This window comes from Prionailurus viverrinus, chromosome C2 (genome assembly GCF_022837055.1).
Source record: "Prionailurus viverrinus isolate Anna chromosome C2, UM_Priviv_1.0, whole genome shotgun sequence".
NCBI classification, from domain to species: domain Eukaryota; kingdom Metazoa; phylum Chordata; class Mammalia; order Carnivora; family Felidae; genus Prionailurus; species Prionailurus viverrinus.
Window position 1 is genome coordinate 11,461,567 of NC_062569.1, and position 21,883 is coordinate 11,483,449.

General features: G+C 36.5%; 1 protein-coding gene across 1 annotated transcript in view; it reads right to left on the reverse strand.

Annotated features, from left to right (window-relative positions):
- Positions 1 to 21,883, reverse strand: part of STT3B (STT3 oligosaccharyltransferase complex catalytic subunit B) — a 107,439-nt gene that overhangs the window by 64,926 nt on the left and 20,630 nt on the right. The gene's annotated exons all lie outside the window — the stretch shown is intronic.

The window sequence follows — 21,883 nt, forward strand, 5'->3', positions numbered from 1 at the left end:
ATCACTAGCCATCAGGGAAATGCAAATCAAAAATACAATGAGATATACTTCACACCTATCAGGATGGCTATCTATCATCAATAAGAGGTAACAAATGTTGTCAAGGGTGTTGAAAAAAACAAAATCTCAAACAGAGATGGTGGAAATATAAACTGTTATAGCTATTATGGAAAATGGTATGGAGGCTTTAAAATGGAACCACAATACAATCCAGCAATCCTATTTCTGGGTATATACCCTAAGGAATGAAATCAGTATCTGGAAGAGGTATCTGCACTCCCATGTTCATTGTAGCACTTTCATAACAGCAAAGATACGGAAATAACTTACGTGTCTTTCAATGGATGAATGGAAAAAGAAAACGTAAATATATATAATGGAATATTACTCAGCCACAACACAACAGGAAATCTTTCTATTTGATTTGTAACAACATGGATGAAACTGGAGGGTATTCTGCTATGAGGAAACAAGCTACAGAAGGAAAAATACTGTGTACCACTTACAAGTGGACTCTTAAAAAAAAGTTTAACTCAGAATAGGATCGTGGTTGCCAGGGGATGTGGAAATGGGGAGAGGATGGTCAAAGGGTATAAACTGTCAGTCATAACATGAATAAATTATAAGGATTTAATGTACATCATGGTGACTATAGTTAATAATACTATATTGCATACTTGAAATTTGTTGAGTAGATCTTAAGAGCCCTCATCAAAACAAAAGTAACTACCTGAGGCAATGCATGTGTTAATTAAATTGTGTGCTAATCATTTCCCAATTTATGTCTATCAAATCATCAAGCAATATACTTTAAATATATACAACTTTGTCAATTATATGTCAAAAGAACTGGAAAGAAGTATTATGAAAAAAATTAAGAAATCTAAAGATAAATCCAGAAGTTTTCATGTTTATCTTAACTGGAGGAAAAAGCCTCATACACAATCTCGATAAATTTCAAAATGTTAAGGATAACTACAAGTCTCCTAATTTTTACGTCCTATCTCTAGTCCTCTTCCTGCTTTCTGTACAGGCAGCCTTGCCTACCCCAAGATCCTCTCATTAATTCATTCTAACTCTCCCCAAAAGATGCTGGTCACAACTGGGTCTCTTCAACAAGTATTACCAGCATGCTCAACGACTTACCAATATTATCTCCCTGCCTACGTAGGTTTTTTTAAATTTGGGTTTAGTTTTACCTTGAATGTCACAAAGGCATTTCAAACTCAACATCCAATTAAACTCATGATCAGACTCTTCCTACCTACCTCCAAACGAATATATACACTATGTCTGCTTTTAGGGCGTTCTGCCATCTAAATTAAAGCCAAAAATTTAGATATAATCATTGATGATTCCTTCTCTTTCACATCCTATACACAAATCACAATCAAGTTGTCATACTACTTCTTATTAAAGATCTCTAAAATTTGTCTACTGTAACTGATATCACAAAAACACAAAGGATCATAAAAGACTGCTATGAAGAATCATACATCAACAAATTGGACAATTTGTCTACTCTTTTCCTACTGCAGTACTAGCACTCTGATCCAAGCTATCGCCTTAGGCTACAGCAGTAGTCTCCCAGTTCATCTCCCTAGATCCATTTTTGCTCATCTCCTAATTCCCCAGTCTATATGTCTTAAGAACATCTTTTCAAAATGCAAATGCGATCATATTGCAACCCGCTGCTAAACTATTCAAAGGCTTCCTCTTCCAAAAAATTTTTAATAAATTTTAAGAAATTAAAGGGAAAGAAGCTCCACTTCTTAACATAATCAAAGCCACACACAGTAGCCCCCCTTATCTGTGGGGAACACGTTCTAAGACCCCCAGTGGATGTCTGAAACTGCAGATAGCAATGAACCCTAAATACATTTTTTCATATACATACCTATGATGATAATGTTTAATTTACAAATTAGGCACAGTTAGAGATTAACAATAACTAATGATAAAATAGAAGTATAATATACTGTAATAAAAGTTATGTGAACATGGTCTCTCTCTCAAAATATCTTATTGTACCATATTCATCCTCCCATGCTGATGTGAGATGATAAACTGCCTACGTGATGAGATGAAGTGAGATGAATGATGTAGGCACTGTGATGTAGTCACTGTTGACCTTCTGATGCAAGAATCATCTGCTTCAAGACTGCAGTTGACCACAGTTAACGGAAACCACGGAAAGCGAAACCACAGATTTGGGAGGAGGGGGTTTCACTACTGAATCTATCCTTCAGTTCTTCAGACTCATTTTGCTCCTTCCCAGGATCTTCAGACTACTACCAATTCCCTTTCCTTGGATGACTAATATCTCCCCTCTCTTGGCGTAAATAACTTATCCTCAAACCTTAGCACATTCCTAGGATACTGTTCTGAAAATGTTCCATGTACTTTTCTTCCTAATACTTACCACAGATGTAATTTCACATTAGCCCACCTGATTAATATTTACCTCACTAGATAAATACTCCCAATTAGGATGCTACTGTGTCTCCAACATCTAGAACAGCATGTAGTAGACAGCAGCCCTCATGTATTTGTTGAATGAATAACTGATTTCATAAATACGTTTTCCAGTGGGTGTGAGATCACGACAGCTTCCCAGATAGCTACCTAATGCCAATTTTAAATGGTATCCCCAAATTAAAGACTAAGACTGATTTAACTGTATTTCCTGAGATGGAAACCTGAAGGCATAATCAAAAAGTTAAACAAGAGAGCTCATTAAAATTCTACTGAAAATCTAGTCAAGGTACCTAAAAACTAAACATAAACAGAAGTAGAATGTTTAGTCCCATTTTATCCCCAGGATCAAGTTACTCCTGGTATGTAAGACTCCCAGAACTCCCTTATGGATTCTCACATACCCATTCTCTTTGATTTTTCAGTTTACTTTCCTCCTGCCTGAATTGTCATTTATTTTTTACCCATTTTCTGGCTCAGTTTCCAACCCACCGGCATGAAGGTTCTTCTGAATGTCCTATGGCTTTCATCTCTTACCCCCCGGGAGTGAAACAACAGGACTACAAAAGGCAGTACATTTTTTTACAGTTTATTAATTTTGAGAGAGAGAGAGAAAGAGAGAGAGAGAGAGAGAGAGAGAGAGAGAGAGAGAGCGAGCGCACACGGGGAGGGGCAGAGAGAAAAGGAGAGAGAGAGAATCCCAAGCAGGCTCCTTGCTGACGGCATGGAGTGTGATGTACGGCTGGAACTTACAAACCCTTACAAACCGTGAGATCACAACCTGAGCTGAAACCAAGAGCTGGATGCTTAACCAACTGAACCACCCAGGAGCCCCAAGGCAATACACTCTCATTTTACAGGGCACTTTCAGTGTTAGAGCAGTCACTACTTTTTTTTTTTTTCAGACCTGTAACACAGTACCACATTCTCACTCCTCCCCCAGATGACACAGCACTCAACTAAACAACCCTGTGTGACAGCAAAACTAGGACTATAGAAATAATAAGTAAATAAAAAGTGGACATTCTATCCAAGAGTTCTTGTTGCTTGGTAATATTACCGACACAGGATTATCAAACATGATTTCTGCCAACAATGATAACTATGTGTTGACATTTCCATGATGACTCCGGAGGTTGAATACTTTTCATATATTTATTAGCCATTAAAAATTTCCTCTTGGGTAAAATGTATGTTGAAGTGCTTTAGACATTTTTTTTCTAAGTGATTTAAATAAGTTCCTTAAACTTTTTTTAATGTTTATTTTTGAGAGAGACAGAGCCTACGCAGGGGAGGAGCAGACAGAGACAGGGAGACACAGAATCTGAAGCAGGCTCCAGGCTCTGAGCTGTCAGCACAGAGCCCAACATGGGGCTCGAACTCACGAGCTGTAAGATCATGACATGAGCCGAAGTCGGCCGCTCAACTGACTAAGCCACCCCGGTGCCCCTAAGTAAGTTCTTTATAAGCTATAAACTTCTTTTATTACATGGCTTCTCTTTTCACTCACAATGGTATTTAAAAGAATAAAAATTCTTGACATAAACCTAATTTGCCAACCTTCTGCTGCAGGGTTAGTGCTTTTCTCCTGGTTAAACAAGCCCTTCCCTACCCCAAAGTCATAAGGATATTGTTTTATTTTCTTCTTCATGACCATTTACAATTTCAACTTACTCATTTAAGTCCTTAATACACTTGGAATGGATTATTACACATGGTAAGAAATAGGGATTCAATTTTATTTTTACTTCCTCCTTACATATGATCATTCTCCCATCATTTATTAAAACAATGATCTTTTCTCCATTGTTCTACAGTTCCACTTCCATTATATTTTAAGCGTTTGTTAATGTGCACATCTGTTTTTGGATTCTATTTTGTTCAAGTGGCTTTTACGTCTTGCATCAGTAATATGCAACCTTGGGGCGCCTGGGTGGCTCAGTCAGTTAAGCATTCATCTTTGGCTCAGGTCATGATCTCGTGGTTGGTGCGTTTGAGCCCCACGTCAGGCCCTGTGCAGACAGCTCAGAGCCGAGAGCATGCCTTGGATTCTGTCTTCCTCTCTCTCTGCACCCCCCGCTCAAAAATAAACATTAAAAACTGTTTTTAAAAAAATAACATGCAACCTTTATTACTGGAGCTTCAAATTATATCTTGATATCTGGTACAACTTTTTTACACTGTGTTTTTTATTTTGTCCTTTTACATTTCTACATAAATTTTAACATAAGCTTGTCAATTCCATCAAAAAAAAAAAAAAAAACCCAAACAAACAAAAACACCCAAACACATGTGGCGTTTTGATTGGAAGTCCATAACTCCATATATCAATTTGGGAAGAATTAACATCTTTACAATACTGACTCATCAAATCCATAAATGTAGTTTATCTCCTTCATTTAAATCTTCTTTAATGTCTCTCCAGAAAATGTATAATTTCACCTTAGAGGTCTTGCAACATCTTTGCTTAGATTTATTCCCATCTTTAATGGTATCTTCAATTATTTTTTAAAACTTGTTTGACACTGACAGGAAATCTGATATTTTTACATCAACTTTATAACCAGAAACCTTGCAAATGCTTATTCTAAATTGACCATCTTTTCAGTCAGCAGAAAAATAGAATCATATTAATTACAAAGTAAACAAACTTAATTGAAATAGTTAAGATACACAATATGAAATTCCAAAATGGAATAATCTACTACATTTCAAACTATAAGGGCATGGAAACTTTATTCAAATTAAATCTTCATGAAAAATAAAAGACAAAAGTGTATTTTTCAATAGAAATGAAAACAAAGTTCTTGAGGCTACATAAGTTGCAGTGATGTTAACCAGTGAGGTTAACTATTTCATCTAATTTATTTCAGTATTTTGTTTTGGCTCACAAGATTGATACCTATGTATATTAGTCAAAATTTTTATAAACAGTAATCATCTTTTAAAAGTATTCCTTGTTGTGGGGCACCTGGGTGGCTCAGTTGGTTAAGCATCTGACTTCAGCTCAGGTCATGATCTCACGGTGCAGGAGTTCGAGCCCTGCATTGGGCTCTATGCTGACAGCTCAGAGCCTGAAGCCTGCTTCGAATTCTGTGTCTCCGTCTCTCTCTGCCCCTCCCCCACTTGTGCTCTGTCTGTCTCTGTCTCTTGCAAAAATAAACAAAAATTAAAAAAAAAAAGTTTTCCTTGTTATTAAAAATATTGTTTAATTAAATGATGCAGAAGTTTGTTTGGAGCCTAACAGGAAATAATTGTACTCCTCACTGTGTGTGTCTGTACTTACACACATACATATAAATTATATTTATAAAAATTAAACCAGAAGCATGCAAATCTAACTTTATAAAATATCATGACCCTATGTTGCAGATTCAGTTGTTAATACAAGTACAGTCTGATTATTTTCTTTTATGTGAATTCCCAGAATCCCTCAGTTGGGAATATTAAAAACTCAATCCAAACTAAATAGACATTTTTCCAAAGACATACGAATGACAACAGGTACATGAAAAGGTGCTCATCACCGCACATCAAAACCACAATGAGATATCACCTCACCTGTTAGAATGGCTATTTTTAAAAAGACAAGAAATAAAACAAGTATTGGCGAGGATGTGGAGAAAAGGGCACCCTGGTGCACACTGTTAGTAGGAATGGTGCAGCCATTATGGAAAACTGTATGGAGGTTACTCAAAACACCAAAAGTAGAACTGCCACATAGGATCTGGCAATTCCACTTTTGGGTATTTATCTGAAGGAAACAAAATCACCATCTCAAAAAGATATCTGCACCCCCATGTTCACTGCAGCACAGCCAAGACATGGAGACAAACTAAGATTCCATCAATTAATGGATAAAGAAAATGCGGTGTGTACACACACACACAGAAATAATATTCTTCAGTCACTAAAAAGAAGGAAATGCTGCCATTTGTGACAACAAGGATAGACCCTGAGGGGATCTGCTAGGTAAAATAAGATAAAGACAAATACTGTATGATTTCACTTACGTACGTAAGCAATCTAAAATAAACCCCTCATAATTGCAGAACTGATGGTTGCCAGAACTGGGGGACAAGAGGTGGGTGAAATGGGTGAAAGTGGTCAAAAGGTACAAGCTTCCAGTTATATGTTAAGTCCTAGGATGTAATGCACAGCATGATAACTATAGTTAACAATACTGTACTGAGAATCTGAAAGTTGCTATTAGATCTTAAAACCCATCACAAGAAAAAAAAAAATCTATAGGTGTGGTGATGGATGTTAAAACTAAATTTACTGTAGTACTCATTTTGCAGTATATACATATATCAAATCATTATGTTGTGCACCTAAAACTAATCTACTGTTCTATGTTAATTAATCTCAATTTCTTACAAAAAGAACCTAGGGGGGAAAAGTTAATAAATTAGGAGAACAAACCAACAACCCACTCCAAACAAATATAAAAAGCATCTGGACCAACAACACAACTACTCTGGATTCTATTATAGTAAATAACTGAAAAATGAATTTATCAGCTTTTAGTTTCACCTTCTTGAGTAATTTTAGCATGGTCCTTCTGAGGTCTTTGTTCCATCCACATAGAAACCCACCACAAGCATACATTTTACTCTCTCTTCTTCATGCAATCCTCTCAAACCTGAAATTCACTCCTGAAGAAACTTCTGTAATATTCTATCCTCCCTTTTCCAGTCCATTTTCACTTGTGCTTTGAAAACGTCATGTTGGAACCTCTACTCTAGTTCACCTAAGATATTTTTCCTTAGTGATTTTTGTATATTTGGAGGTATCCCAGTCCATGGCACTTCACTCACGAGACTCAACTAATGTTTTAGTTAATTCTCCTTTTTGGCACACCAGTCATTGGAACACAGACTTAAATTTTTGTTTTCTATTCCCTTCTTCATTAAACCCAAGCAACTGTGTGCACAAAAGCAGTCTTCAATCTCAGCATGTCCAATTTACATATTTAAAAAATGTTTAAGTGACTGGAGTGGGGTGATAGAGACAAAACAAGAGGACCATAAAGTGGTAACTGTTGAAGCTGGGCTATATGTACTCAAGATTCATTATAGTATTAGCTCTACCTTTTTTTTTTATTAGAGAGAGACAGAGAGACGGCGGGGGGAGAGGGGGGGTAGTTGGGGAAGGAGGGAGAATCCTAAGCAGGCTCCACACTCAGAAAGGGGCCTGAGGCAGAGCTTGATCCAAGAACCCGGGGATCAGGACCTGAGCTGAAATCAAGAGTTGAACGCTCAACTGACTAAGCCACCCAGGTTCCCCAGCTCTAACTTCTGTGTATGTTTCAAATTTCCCATGAATGTGTATGTGTATATGTATGTACGTGTATAGTTTACATATACGCTGTCTTTGAATAGCCACACAATACATATATATGTAAACTTTATTGTGGAAAATATCACACACAAACTTACTCTCATATACAAATTATAGCTTCCCCCAAGTAAAACTAGGTAAACTGAGAAATGAATGTATTAAAGGTCAGGAGTCACCAAAATAAAATGGAAATAAAAGAAACACAAGTGGTAAAATAACCTCTATCTTAAAATAGTCTGAGAACACTAATCAGATTTTAAATATATCCCATCTTTTATTAATATTGTCAAACAACTTTCAGTATTTTAACTTCAATAATTTATTTTGAAACAAGTGTGACAAAAGATGGCAATTATTAAATACAGATGATAGCTACATGAAGATCATTATGGGTCTACTTTTGGTTTATGTAACATTTTCATGAAAGTTTTTTAAAAATAATGAATGCTGGGGCGCCTGGGTGGCGCAGTCGGTTGGGCGTCCGACTTCGGCCAGGTCACGATCTCACGGTCCAGGAGTTCGAGCCCCGCGTCGGGCTCTGGGCTGATGGCTCGGAGCCTGGAGCCTGTTTCCGATTCTGTGTCTCCCTCTCTCTCTGCCCCTCACCCGTTCATGCTCTGTCTCTCTCTGTCCCAAAATAAATAAACGTTGAAAAAATAATAATAATAATTAAAAAAAAATAATAATGAATGCTTCCCCCAAATACTCTCAACCCAATCTCTAGAGCCACTCTGCAATTCCAGTGTGTGGAAAAATGACTTTATTAAGACAGACAAAATAATTCTCACATGGACATGTTTAATTTCTGAAAGAAGCATATCAGTAATTCCACTACTTGCCAGTAACAAGCAAACTGATAGTTTAAAAATGTGAGAAAAAAATGGGGATGAAAGAGTACATGTGATTTTTAAATTTGATAAGGAAACAGCAATAGCCATATTTACAAATTAAAAGAGGTCTTAAGAGGGGTGCCTGGGTGGCTCAGTCAGTTAAGTGTCTGACTCTCGATTCTGGTTCAGGTCTTGCTCTCATAGTGAGATCAAGCCCTATGTTGGGCCCTGTCCTGACAGCATGGAGCCTACTTGAGATTCTCTCTCTGCCCCTCCCCTGAACACACACTCTTTCTCTCTCTAAATAAAAACATTAAACAACAATAACAAAAAAATAAAAGAGGGCTTACAAGACCCACCTTTACATAGAAGCTAAGATACGTTAATTTTGTTTTCTTCTGCAATGTTTATTAGGTAAGACCTAAAGTGTCTTTTGGCTTTCTAAGACACTGCATTCTGTAACTGCTTTTCCCTGTATCTACAGGAAACAATGGAAAGTAAGAAAATAGGAATAAAGAACTTGATTCTGAAAGCCACACAGCTGTTTTGGTTTTTTTTTTTTAATCCTTGCAAATCCTATGGTTTATTATTTCTTCATCACAACATACCTTTCAAAAATTAAGCAAAGCTTATGTCCTTGATTTAGGGAGAAGAGACTACCCCTTAAAGTAGCAGCATGAGATTAAATGATGGAATCCTATTTATGGAAAAAAGGTTCTATCTCTTGGGTTCTAGTAGAGATAGTACAATTCTGTATTCAAAACATTACAGCTTAAGTAGAAGTTTACAAGCTGGTTTAAGGCTTATCCAGCATATACAGTATTGTTTCTTTATGAAAACAAACACTAAATTCCACCCCATTTGAAAACTAGGACTACCTTTATGAACAAGGAGAAAAGGACACTAGCAGCTGCCTCTATGAATTTGGTCGGAGATGTAACCACTTGTACATTTGGTTTTGGATTTACTTCATCTAATATAAAATACCTAATGTACACTCAAAACATAACAACAACAAAATCTCGTGATTATGTGCTGAAGCAAAATATCACAATATACCCTCAATCTTAAAGGTTAAATAAAAAATTATGCCTCAGCCTTAAAATTAACCTATGGCTTTTCTACCTTCAAAAAGAAACCTCTGAGGTGGAAAAGGGTTTTATATGTCTAGTTAACTTTCCAGTTCTCTACAAAAATATGGCAGTGTGTCAGGTAAAAAAAAAATTAACATAATTGGAAAATGCCTAAGAATGAATTAAGTAGAAGAATAGTATATAGTTATCCTTAATGCTATAACTAACCTAAAGGCACCTAATACTTCTGGGACTAGCTTTTGAAACATAATATATGGCCCATGTAGAATTTGAACTGGAAAAGGTAAGAAATAAAAGTTTCACTTAATTCATAGCAGGAAGTAAATGACAGACAAACTTCTCACCCAAAGACAAGAGCTAAAGTAAAGGTGACACAAAGTAAAACACAAGTTTCCCAAGGGCCAGTTCTGTCATTCTTTTCCCTAAACTAGGTTACATCTCTAAAACTATTTACCAAATGCATACAAATAATTAAATCTTTCATTGAAGTTTGCTATTTGACATTTCTGAAGAAGAGAGGAAGGGAGGTGAGGGCAGGTGATGTTAATCCTTCATAACGCTGACATTAAGCTGATGGTCTCAAATAAGTGCCCGCTATATCCTTTTCTTACACAGATACAAGATTAATACAGTGTTAGATAAACACAGTAAAAATGCTAGCAATTTAGAAATCAGGATTTATAGAATAGATTCAAACTAGAAGCAACCAGTGGTGCCTGGGTGTCTCAGTCAGCAAAGCGTCCAACTTTGACGTCACGACCTCATAGTTCGTGGGTTTGAGCCCTGCGTCGGGCTCTATGCTGACAGCTCAGGGCCTGGCGCCTGCTTCAGATTCTGTGTCTCCCTCTCTCTCTGCCCCTCCCCCACTCACCCTCTATCTCTCTCAAAAATAAATACACATTAAAAAAAATTTTACAAACCAGAAGTAACCAGTATAAATACAGAGGCAAAGAGTGACAAACATGTTCCACATTCCAAAATCATTCAGTCCACAAATATAATTTTCTTAAGACAACGCAAGCCTAGTTTAGCTTAGCCTTTGCAAATAAAATCTAAGAAACAAAAGAATCAGAAACAGAAAGGAGGAAAGAAACAAAGGAGAGGCAAGCAGCTTTGATCAACGAAGGTGCTGAAGAACGAACACAAGTAGCGATGAGGGGAGGAGAGGAGGGAGGTAGAGCAAAAAGAAAGGGAAGTCGTGGAGCTCTATGCCAAGTGATCAACCACATCTCAACACAGCCCCCTTAAGACCTGAGGCACCCTAGTGTTTTAACATGCCTTGAGATGAGAAACCAGATTAAACTTACGTTTCTATCAAAAATAAGGATACATGGACTCTAAGTGAGCGCTCAGAGTTGTCCTCTATGGACAGACAGCATGTCTTTCAAAAAACTTCCCCCAAACTCTCGCCTGTCAAAATATTAGAATAGTATGCGCCTCTAAGGGTGACTAGTACGGTTTTCATTTTTGAAAGATACGAATCTTATTATTTTTTTTTTTAATTCTTGAGCAACAAGTATGCACCAGGTTTCTGTCAGGCGCTAGGAACAGAGCACTGAAAAGGACAGGCAAAGTCACAGCTCTCCTGAAGTTTAAGTGCAATAAACACAAACCAAGTAATTATAGACTGAAACAAGAGCTTTGGAAGAAATTAAAGGAATGAAATAAAAGAGTGAAATGGGAAGAAGGGAAGGAGGGGGGAAGGGGAAAGACTGCTTTAAGAAAGGTGTGAATGGAGTCTTACAATATTTCTGAGACCTTTAAGAATGGGAGTAACCAATCATTCTAAAAGGGGAAAGAGCTGTCCCTACATAGAGAAAGAAAGTAGCAAGGGCAAAGACCTCAAGGTGGGAGCTTTTAGCATGTTTAAAAAGAAAGAGAAAGGTGTTCAAGAAGGGGAGTGGCCCTATTTATCTATCATTATTTTTAAAAACTGTTAACAACTGCTAGGTACTATATAAGAATCGCTTTCATTTAATCCCCACACACAAAAATAAAATCTCTGAGGTAGAATACAATACTATGTCCAATTTAAAGATGATGAGAGACTAAGGTACAAAGATGTCAAATAACTTACCCAAAGTCATACAGCCATTAGTGGTCAAACTGGGGTTTGAACTAGGCAGCTTTGACTCTGGTGGGCATAGTGAATCTTATTAAGCGAATTTCAAACAGTTCCCTGTGCTTCAGGGATTCCAAAGAGACCCCTCTGGAACTACATTTCTGATATGAGTCAGGTATAAACGTTGAAGGGAGTAGGATACACGCTTATGAAGAGAAAAGATCACTATCCTATTTAATATACATTTACCTGTTTATATATTAGATTCTTGTGTAAACCTGCATTTGAAGAAAGGGTTCAAAAGCTAAAACACGTGTTTGAAAACCACTGGTGTATGTTTAAAATTATTGAAGCAAAAAAACCCATCAGCACAGTTCTTTTTCTTTTAAAGAAAAAAAAATTTTAACATTTATTCATTTTTGAGAGACAGAGCACAAGCAGGGGAGGGGAAGAGAGGGAGACAGAATTTGAAGCAGGCTCCAGGCTCTAAGCTGTCAGCACAGAGCGTGACGTGGGGCTCAAACTCATGAGCTACGAGATCATGACCTGAGCTGAAGTCAGACACTTAACAGACTAAGCCACCCAGGTGCTCCAGCACAGTTCTCTTAAGATGTGTTAAGATGTAACTTTGAACCCTGAAGTTTATGGCCTTTCCTGAGTTACTCTGGAAACAGAAGGACAGAGAAGTCCAATATTATCACTGATTATATATCATTTTAGACTAAAACTCTTTGGTACATATTACCTTTTAAACAATCACAGCCAGAATACCCACTACCTTGAATGTTACAATCATTCTGCCAGAGAGAGAACTTTGGAAGACGGAACACAACAAGTTCTCATCTGGGAAGAAATACATTATCACTTACACTCTTATTTCATTGACCAGTTCTTCTCACTTCCAGTTCATGGCCCCACACCTGTGCTCAGAAGAGAGGGGGAGACTGGCTATTGGTGAATTGCACTGATGACTATCATATATGTTGCGCTGTTTTGTAAATGAAGCAAAATTAATTACTGATGTATGATAGATATGATCTTCTTTATGCCACACATAACTTAAAGGTTATGTGTGTATGTATATGTACGCAAACATTTCAAAGACTGTATATGCTTCAAAGAAATCCTAGGAGGCTACATAACAAGTTGTCAATAGATTGTACCTCATTCTTTGACTATTTTTTTTAGTGTTTACTTTTGAAAGAGAGCACGTGTACAAGCAGGGAAGGGACAGAGGGAGACAGAGAATCTAATGCAGGCTCCATGCTGTCAGTGCAAAGCCCGACGTGGGGCTTGAACCCACAAACCATGACATCGTGACCTGAACTGAAGTCAGATGCTCAACCAACTAAGCCACCCAGCAGCCCCCCCCCAACTTTGACTTTTTTTTTTTAAACAATGAGCAATATTAAAAAAGGAAAAAAAAAAAAAAGCCTAGACCAAAAAAAAAATCGTAGCCAGGAAACTTTATTAAGTACTGCTTGACCAATAAATAACCATCACCACCACCTTATTAGCATCACACACAATGCTTTTACCAAGGCTTTCAACAAATATTACTTTCACAAAGGAGATACAATGCAAGAGGTCCCCATCTTTGCCTCAAGGTTCTCCCCTTCTTGGCACCTTTCTTATGCTTCATATATTAAACCAGTTCAACCACTGTGTGTCTCCAGATAACCACACTCTTTTGAGTAAATTATAATTTCTAATCTTTACTCCCTCAAGGTTTATTTCCTATCTTATAAAGGCATATGTAAGCATGGGTAACACATAATTTTCCAAAAGACTTGCAATCCCTCCTTCCTCTTCCTTCCACTATCAACACAGGCTTTATTTTCCCCAATCTTTCCTCCCTTATACACCAGCTTGCCACACAAATGTTAAACAACTACTCTGAGACAATATCTAATGATAACATGAAAATAATGTCTGCTAAAATCTGCATATTCAATGTATCAAAAAAAGTGAGAAAAGATGGGAAAATATTTCTTCTCACAGCTTTTTCCTTCATGGTTTTTAAAAAAAAATTTTTTTTTTTTTAACGTTTATTCATTTTTGAGAGACAGAGAGAGAGCATGAGCGGGAAAAGGGCAGAGGGAGGGAGACACAGAATCCGAAGCAGGCTCCAGGCTCTGAGCTGTCAGCACAGAGCCCGACATGGGGCTTGAACTCACCAACTGCGAGATCATGACCTGAGCCGAAGTCGGACGCTCAACCGACAGAGCCACCCAGGCGCCCCTCCCTTCATGGTTTTTAAAATGTTTACAAGATATAAAACAGAAACTTTGGAATTTCTATTTGATCTAAAACAGCTACTTTACTTTTATAATATACACACTGTATAATAAATTAAAAACTTATAAGATACCTCATAAGCTCTCATTAGAAAGAATGCAAGACAGAGACAAACATGCTAATAAGTTAATTCTATTGTTTCTATTGCCCATTACTGCAACATCTCTCATGACATATACAACTTCATTATAACCATAATCATCTATCAGTATTTTGACTTGAACTACTAATGAGATTTAAAGTTTAACAATTTGTTTTGAATTTCTTCCTCTTTCCCCTGTTATCAAGTATTTTCTAATTTCACAGGAATTTCAAGTACAGTTGTTTCTCATCCTTTATTGAATTAAAAAAAAATCACACTTTACTCTTGTTACTAACAAGTGAGAAAATTATTCATTTACTCATTTCAGAAATGAAGTCTATATAAGACTTATTTTGGCCATCTTAAGAAGCCATTCTCCCTCTTTCTGAAGGAAAAAAAAGTGCCAAAAATCTGTAAAAGTGGCTTATTTGTAGCTCCTTTTGGCTTTCACTCTTAGTGTAATACAGTATTTGAATAATTTTCTACCCTAAGTGAAGCAATGGAAACTCACCTTCTCCATTATATATTTTTAAGACTTAACTATTTCAATGTGTCTCTTTTCTTCCTAGCATTAGCCTAGGTCTTCCATAAGAGAAACACTTTTCCTGTTTCTTCAACCACTATAGCAAAAACTGCAATATGAAAACAAGAAGAAAAAGCACTCTTTTAGAGAAGGTTACCGTTTTTATGAAAAAGACCAATTTTTCTAACTTTAGAATGCTACACTGCTTCCTAAAGAATGCTGTTTAACCACTATCAGCTCTATTAAAATAATAAAATCTGTGCTAACTATGTAAAGGGTTGGCTCTGTCCTAAGGGTGACCATCTGAATACGAAAATTCCAAATGAGACATAATTCACCAAAGCATCACAAGGTTTTTATTGTAATTTCTATCCCTGAAACTGACCTCTGTTCATTTTTCTCTGATTTAATAGTAACTTTTCTACTCTACGTCACGCTTTAGAATTAGTAAGATAGTCTTTATAATTTTTTCAACTTGCCCTCACAAATAACTCAGGATATATATTAGTCATTAAAGATAAATTAGCTATGTTTGATTTCTATAGATTATGATCCAGCCAATAAACTTCTAAGAACTAAAACTGTCAGAAAGAATCATGGAGTTGTCTCAGTAACACGTATCCTACTTGTTCTCTTAGAGAAAGCACAGTATTCCAAGACCAACATTGTGAACTGTACCTTCATTTTGGAACCCTAGATTTTCACACCTCAGGGCAACATACAGGACAAGTGAGTGATATATCTTTTTTTTGTAAATGGGAAATGGATGACTGTACAATAAGATATGGGGGTGGGGAAATCAGTGTGATGCTTAAACCTCAGTTTTAAGTAAAGAAGCTGAGAATCTGAAAATTCTCTTGCAAGTATCACATGCCTCCAAATCCCTTGGATGAAAAAAAATCAAGTACCATACAAAGACATTTTCTTAGTTACAACGCTCCAAATATTGATGTCAAAGCTTGGTCTACACTGTTCTCTTTTCAATATTACCTCTTCTCTTTTTCTTGTCTATTTCCTGAACTTTGACTACGATGTAGGATTCCCAAGTACACAATTCCTTTTTCTAAATTCTAAATCCATACACTGAACATCCTACTTGAGTATCTACTTAGAAATCTGTCTCCACAGATATGATACTCAACATACCTACAACTGAACTCATTATTTACTCTACCCTCTACTCTTAAAGTAGCTCTCTATCTTAGTTAAAATGTTACCATTATCACTGGTATCTGGGAATCATAAAATCCTCATTCCCTATCCTTAGCTCTTAAATTCCCCTAATTAAAGCCCTCTTCATATTTTATCTGGATCATCATTTCACCTGCCTCCTGACTTCCTAGCTTCCTGTATTTCCTTCCGATGGGAAATCCATTCTCCACACAACAGAAAAGTTTCTCTCTAAAATGATTATACCAATCCTTCAACTGTTTCCCCAAGTCTACAGGATGAAGTCCTAATGTTTTTAAGACTCCCTTCCCTATCCTTACCCTGAAATGGCTCTTCCTACTTCTTTCTCACCTTACATACCTCAACTTCTGGTTCTATGCTAAACCATACTGTTTGTGATTTTTCATACTTCCATACCTTTGCACAAGATGTTCTTGTCACCTGAAGAGCAAATCCTCCTTTAGTATCCTCCCACACCTATCTTTCAAGACCTAACTCAAAAGACATCTCCTCCTAAGCCTTAACTATCCTTTTCAGATAAGGGTTGGCACTTCCTCCCTTTATACGTTTATATTGCACTTTTTATTTTACCTTTTTCAACACAACATACTAAACAGCATTAATTTACTTAGTAGGTTCCATCGTAAATAATAATATCAAAACACAAACAGCAAACATTTTAATGAGTGATTATGAATTATATACTGTCCTATATACCTTTATGTGTATTAGTTTATTTAACCTTCATGACAACTTATTGATATGGGTATTATTGTCATACCTAATTCACAGATGAGAAGACAAATGCAGAGGTTAATTTGTTCAAGGTCACTCAACTAATAAATAGCAAAGTCCACAGTCTTTCTCACTTGATTTGGTGTCTAGTCAAAGATAAATGAATTGATATTCCTACCTCAGCACCAAGCACACTGCCTGGCATATAGTAAGTTCAATAAATGTTTGTTAAAGTGTCTGAGCATTTCATATACGATCCAATTTAAAAAATTTTTCCACAAATGTCCCAAGTAAAGTGATTTAGTGCCAGTATGAGGCTGAGCTGTATAAAATGTTTTAACTCTCACTCTAAGGTAAACTATTCTTTCCATAAAAATACACTATTCAGGTAGAAGGTAATAAAAATGGTGTGACTGACTTAATTAAATTTTCATGTGTTAACAGTTCCATATAGCTCAGTCAATGCATTTGGGTCCGTTTTTCTGTTCTGGTCTCTGTATCAATCCTCTAGATCACTCACAAAACTATCCAGTACTGTATACAGAAATGAAAAACATCTGCTGCAGCCAGCCAAAAGAATTTGTTCCACTTACTCTTTTTTAACTTCCATAATTACCAATCTCAGTCCTATTCTAACAACTCTCCGCATCATGTTTTTCATTATATCCTAGCCATGGGGGCCTTATTTTTGCCCCTTCAACATGCCAAATTGTTCCTGCTTGGAGGAATGCTCTTAATTTAGATCTTCACAGAGCTATGTAACTCCTCGTCATTTTGATCTTAGCATAAATATCACCTCATAAAGGCCTCTTCACTTCCAGATGTATAGTGGTATATCTATAGATACATCCCAGAACTAGCTACCATATTATTTTTTTCATAGCCTTTATCACGACTGAAATTATCTAGATCTTTGTTTATACATTCACCTGCCAGAAAATAGGTTCCATTACAACAGAGACCCCTGTATACATTCCTAACCCTTGACACTTTGACCGGCACAGTTCTCACACAATAAATATTTGTTAAAATGACTTGAATACTGAATATACCATTAGTACTAAAAGCCTATGCAATCAAAGCCTATTAAAAAAAGTATAGACATAAAAATTCAAGAGTAGACAAAAACACACCAAAATGTACATCATAAGGGCCTATACATTTAAAAACTAAATCTAACTTCATTTCCCAACAATGAAAGCCAAATAGAAGCACCTGGCTGGGTCGGTTGGTGGCACACACAACTCTTGATCTTGGGGTTATAAATTTGAGCCCCACGCTGGGTGTAGAAATTACTTAAAAATAAATCTTAAAAAAAAAAAAAAAGCCAAATCAGAGAGAGATGAGTGACATAGGTCTCAACAGAAAGGATAAAAATGCCATTTCCTCAATCAGATTATATTTTGACTGAAAGTATAATAATATGACAGTATTTTTAAACTAAAATAAGGGTGGCTGGCTGGCTTGTATGGTTGGTAGAGCACACAGTTCTTGATCTCATAGTTTTGAGTTCAACTCACATTGAACACAGAGCAGGGCTTATTTAAAAAAAAAAAACAAAACCTATGGTCTTTAGCTATGATACTAAATTCTATTTGTTAAAAACTAAAATAGAATACAGATATCAAAACACAGTGACTCTAACATGAAGTTTAATTTAAAAAAAAATTTTTTAACATTTATTTATTTTTGAGAGAAAGAGAGCACAAGGGGGATAAGGACAGAGAGAGAGGGAGACACAGAATCCGAAGCAGGCTCCAGGCTCTGAGCTGTCAGCACAGAGCCCAACGCGGGGCTCAAACTCACAAACCGTGAGATCATGACCTGAGCAAAGTCAGACGGTCAACCAGCTGAGCCACCCAGGTGCCCCTAAAGTTTGATTTTGCAATCAAGCTATTTTTAACTCTTTACAGGTTTTTAAGGCTAGGTACCACCTCAAGAATAAGAGCAACAAGATTAGAAATAGGAGAGGCAGGACACAGTAAGTTAACAGGTGACAAAGAGATATTTGCAGCCACAGAGTTTCAGATTTTGACATTCCTAAACATCTTGCCAAGTTTACATTTCCCCAACAAAACTGGTATTATAAGTGAGAACAAGCATTTCTGATGCTTGTTCCACTCAAAACAAAACAAAACAAAACAAAACAAAACAAAACAAAACAAAAATCAGATTTACTGAAGCAAGTATTTCTTCTTCATCATTCTTATAACCACGTCTGGGATGGTTTGGAACACAGAAGCAAAGAGGGCAGTTATTATGATTTAGTTCTGCAACCAAAAATGTCAAAAACAGCAATGAAGAAATGAAGAGAACCAACAGACATATCAAACACAGTTTCAGGGTGTTCATTACAGGTAAGCACTCAATATGAAGTAATTAGCTGCTGACTTTACGGTTGGTCATTTCTGAAAAGCTAGCAAAACCACAGACTGGCCTTGAAAAAAAACCTCATAGAAAACAGAGGGGAGGCAGGTATTTAAATTTTTCTGGGTGCGGGATTCTGAGAATCTCATGAAAATATGGAATCTCTCACCAGAAGAACGTGCATAAAAATTTTGCAGAATTTTTAATTTATTTTTAGAGGACCCCCAACATATAAGTCTTTTAGAAAGGCATTTCTTTCCAGCACTGAAAAATCTGCTGAGTTTCCTTCTTCAATAGTTCAGAAAAAAACTATACCTGTGATCTACCAAGGCAGTTGTGGGAAATCAAGACCATACTTATTTTTTAGCCATTAAATCATTTAAAATTTAATATTTCATCAGGAAAAAAAAATCACCATAAGGCACAGCACTAGTTAGACAAAGTGCGATCTAACCACGCAGTTCTCTTTCAAATTACTGTGGTCCTTAAGGGCTTTTTGTATCAAAAATGTAAAATAATAGGTTATCCTTTTTTTGTCCAATCTCAAAAAATTAAAAGGAAAGATGACAAAAAGATTCAGGAGAAAATAGGCATATTTAATTTTCATTTGTTTTAGAGCAATAAAATAAACTTCACATTTATAAAAAAGATTAGATTTTTTAAATTTTGGTATATAAATATAGCACTGAGCTATCTCAAACTGTGGTTGGCAAAGCCATAATTGGAGCAAGATTACTCTACCAACACTTAAACAGATGTCTTTTGTGCATCCTACAGCAGAAAAGGCTAGAAGCTACATAAAGAAAAACACTGAATATAAGATTCTGTAATAATGCAAATATTTTTCCTGAAATGTAACCATAATGTATAGATACCAATTATGAAGAAATTCTAGTTCACAAATAACTTTTCCCTAAGAGCCAGCAAGCCTGGGCATTATGCACACAAGTTCACAATTCTAAAAACCAAAGGCAAACTTGGTCTGTGACCTCATAAAGCTGACAATCTTTACCAATCTTGCAGAAGGGACAGGCAAGGACCAAGTATAATCAAGCAATCAAGCAGAGAAGGGAACATATGGGCTACTAAAGGACACCTAACATTTCTCTGAAGAATAATTTATATTAACCATTAAAATATACCGATCTTACATGTTTGATTCAATGACTTTTGACAATTTTATACATACCATCAACAGTAACTATCACCTGAAACCATCACCCACAAAGTTCCCACGTGCACTTTTCCAGTCTCTTCCCTCTCCTCAAAAGTTTGAATTCTTTCACCAGAGATTCATTTTGTTCTTGGATTTCACATTAAGAGATCATAAATTCCACTTTCTGTAAGTGTCTGGTTTTTTTCATTCAGCATTTTTGAGATTTATTCATGTGGCAGCAGTTTGTTTCCTTTTTATTGCTGAGTAGTATTCCACTTTGTGAATACAATTAATTCCCTCTCTCTCTTTTTTTTTTTTTTTTTTGGAGTGCGTACAAGCGGAGGAGAGGGGTGCAGGGACTCCCAAGGAGAGTCCATGCTGAGAGTGTAGCCCAATGTAGGGCTTGATTCCATGACCCTGGGATCATGACCTGACCCAAAACCAAGAGCTGGATACTCAACCAACTGAGCCACCCAGGCGCCCCTCCTGTCTTTTTTTAAGGACGTGTGTTTTAATTTCTTTGGATAAATATTTAGCAATTCCACGCCTAAGTTACAGAGTATTCATATATTAAAAAATACTAAACAGTTCTCCAAAGTAGCTGTACCATAATACTCCACCCATAATGCATACTCCATATTAAGCTCATTTTTCTTTTTTTAAATGGGCTCACCTGCACTGTGCTAGATACTGGAGAAACAGAATAGACCTGTTCTTACAAAGCTCTCTCGTGGAAGGCTTCTACAAGTGACATCTAATTTAAACCTGGATGGATTATTGAGCAAAAAAGGGAGGAAAGGATAGAAGCATTCTAGAAAGAAGAAAGAGCATATAAGCAAGGGCTAAAAACAAAACAAAACAAAAAAACCCACAGAAGTTATTTTCATAATACTAATAGGAAATAAAGCTAGATCAAGTTTTATGATGTGAAGATTATGCTAAAAAATGAGAAAACAACCTAGGATGAGTAAGTTTTAAAAAGATCAATTAAGTCTTAAACAGATATTTGTATTTATTAGATGCACTCATGGCATCATGTACCTTCACAGTATTTGTCATTCTTAATTGTTTCCAGTCTCTCTCTTTCCCCCAGACTAGATTCATGTCTTTTTGGACTCACAACCATTGTATCCACAGCACCTGGCAAATAGGCAATATTCAGAGATGTGAAAGATTTATCAAGGATATTTGATTTAATTTTTCTTTTTTTAAATTTTCTATTGCTGCATAACAAATTACAACAAAATCACTGGCTTAAAACAACACACATTATCTCATGGTTTCACACTCAGGGGTCCAAGCTTAACCAGATCCCCTGGCGTAGGGTCTCAAGGTGAAATCAAGGCATTAAAAGGGTTGCGTTTTCATCTGGAGACTCATTTAGGGAAAGAATGAACTTCCAAGCTCACTTAGGTTGCTGGCAGAATGCATTTCCTTGAGGCTGTAGGACTGAGGGCCTTGGTTTCTTGCTGGCTGTTGGGTGGAGTCTCTTCAGATGCTACCCGCAGTTCCTTGTGCATGGACTTCTCCAACAAGGCTGCTGACTTCATAAACCAGCAAGAAGTCTGAGGTTCAAGTCCACTAGTAATACAGTCTTACACAACGTAACATAATCATGAAGCTGCATTCCCACCACCCTATACTCTGTCCACTCTTCAAACGCTATCAACAGACTGTGTTGAAATAATACATTCTGTGAAAAAAGATTTATATAAAGTCAATTATAGCTCTGAGTTTGTTTGCAAAGT